The sequence below is a fragment of the Numida meleagris genome, chromosome 11, assembly GCF_002078875.1.
Source record: "Numida meleagris isolate 19003 breed g44 Domestic line chromosome 11, NumMel1.0, whole genome shotgun sequence".
Classification (NCBI taxonomy): domain Eukaryota; kingdom Metazoa; phylum Chordata; class Aves; order Galliformes; family Numididae; genus Numida; species Numida meleagris.
Window position 1 is genome coordinate 18,167,516 of NC_034419.1, and position 2,778 is coordinate 18,170,293.

Consider the following 2,778-nt stretch of genomic DNA (forward strand, 5'->3'; position numbering starts at 1 on the left):
AAGCAAGCAAGCAAGCAAGCAAGCAAGCAAGCAAGCAAGCAAGCAAGCAAGCAAGCAAGCAAGCAAGCAAGCTAGCCGGACTCTTTCTTTGAGCACATATCACTATGTCAGACCCCTCTTTCTTTGAGCACATATCACTATGTCAGACCCCTTTATCATTTCCCTATGGATGCAATAAAGCTGCAGATAACATCTGTAGGTATCACCTAGTCTTCTGTTTATTCAGCTGGCTGAACATTCTTACAAACTAAAATAAATCAGCAAATCCCACAGAATAAATCACTCCTTTTTTTTGGCCCTTAAAAAGACTCTCCCAGCTTCAACAGGACAGTGCAGATTGTTATTTAACACAGCAGTGGTGGTAGCGAGACTAACAGCAATCCTCATTACTGGGCTGTGCAAGGGCACAAGGATTTAAAGCTTTGACATTTTAGATAATTTCTTCATAACGTGACAACACAATAGCTCTCCAAGAGTCTGAAATTCAATTCAGCATGCTCCACTACCTGCATACAGCCTGAACTGCCATCTTATAGCCTCACTTAGTCACTGTACCTTCAGATGAAGCTACACCAACAGAAATATGAGGCCTTTGGAGACAGGTCCCCAGGCAGGTGCCCACGGCGTTGTGCAAGAACTCCATAGCAATACACATTGTAACCAACAGCCTAGTCCCCCAGCCAGGATGGAGACCCTGGGTCTCAGGGCTGGGCCCCAGCAGCTGGGCACCAGTGGTGCTGGGCCAGTGGCTGGAGGCAGTCATCACTTCCATCATTTTCTGAAAGCACTGCTAAACCTTGCTAAACGACATTAGACCAAACATTTTCTTTCTTCCCAACAGTCAGCAGAAAGCGCCTCCACTACGATTGGTTTTGATCAAATTGAATTTTATTCTTTGCAAATGTTTGCAAGCAACAAGATTTTCCTGAAAAGTTGTCCCAAAAGGCAAACAGAGGAAGAGCTAAAGCAGAGAACGTGCTACACCTTCTGTAGCTTGTACGAAGCAATTAAAGGTGATCAACAATGAAAAGAACAAAATGAATTGCAGCGCATACAAAAATAGCATTATTATTATTTAAAAAAAAACAACAGCTAGAACGTTTTAGAACAAGTGAGCAAGTATCCTGTTATCATCCTACACAGTCATCAAAACGAAGCTATATGGAAGTTTGCAATACTACAGGCTCTGATTGTATGACATTGTTATGCTATTGCAGCAATACTCCAACAGGGCAATCCCCCCTGGTTCCCCCCCCAACCCCAAGATGCCTTTAACCCTTCCTCCATCAGACCTAGCAAGGCCATGGCTGTGCCACCAGCATGCCCATCCCACGGCTGCGTAATTCCCAGGTCTCGCGTAATAAGAAATTACAGTGGGAGAAAAACTCTCTCTCTTGGCAGCAGCCAGTGCATCAATCGGATTAATTACAGCATGAAGCCACGTGCCAACCATTGAATGTAGTAAATATAGCTATTACCATAAGATATGCTGATTTCCTTTGCACTTAGCTCTCAAAAGCTTACGATGACCATATTTGTCAGTAATAATTTTCCACAATCCCAACATTCTAGGAGTTTTCTCTCCAAAAGAGAAAAGATATAGAGAACATTAATCAATGTATCGAGACTTTCATGACACTACATCTGCACTGAAAGTCACGTGCTTGCTGGCTGTGCATTTTGTGATTGTTACACACGTAGCACTTTAAGGGCCAGCTTCACCATGACAGGATTCCCCAGTTTTGCAGTAAGCTGAGTTATGCTTGTTTTCAACCTGCAAAGTCACAGACTTTGAAATGGCAAACACCTCGCAGAAGGTTAAGCAGATGAAAAACCATCATCAACACTAAAATACAGTTAGTGCTAAATTCACTTGAGTTGTCTCACTTGGTAATGCTAGCTACGCTTGACAATATACCTATATACACAATACCAAAAATATGCCTATTTTTGCATCTAAGCACTGTGAACATAATGCCATTTTTAATTCATGCCATCTGAAAGACTTGGCCAAAACCCAAAACACCCTGTGAAGTTCAGTGAGAGCTGAGAAAATGATCATCCTGAAAGCCTCGCTCGCTTAAAGCAAATGGCAGCAGAAGATACTTAAGCACCTTAGCGCTGCCCACAAGCCCTACTGAGGGTAACGGGAACAAGAGACACTTGAGTATCTTAGAGGGAAAAAACCAAACCAAGCCTGCAGCTAAGCCACACGTGGCTCTGCGTGCAGGGAGTGAGGGGGAAGCTAAGTGTGATTCCAGTGGTTACCTAGGTACAGAAGTTTCACAGTCTCTCACATACTACTCCTTATTTTAGTCTTTTGAAAGCTTATTACATAAACATAATGAACGTTTTCTATAAGAAAATGAGCGCCATTCACCCCCTATTTGTTCAGAATTATATTCAAAGAAGTATTGCTTTTCACAGTTCACTGGCAAGTCAGAGTACTGCACAGACAATTAAACATGGTATTGAAGATGTCTACGGAGAAAACAAAAGTTATTACAGAAGCACAGAGGTAGAAGGCTTCAAAGAACTAAACCTGAGTTACACCATTATAAGCCATTAATTTCTACATACTTAGCACAATATCCTAACAGCCTTTCAGCATCTGGCATCATCTGGATTTTTCCTAAGCTGTACTGTAACAAATACTACGTTCCCACTTAGATCAGATCATATTTGTCTTGCAGACTCTGACCTTAGCCTCTCAGTGCAGTAATCTGTCCATGCTACATGTCTGACGCGACTGGGAAGGAACAATTACTGGGTTACACC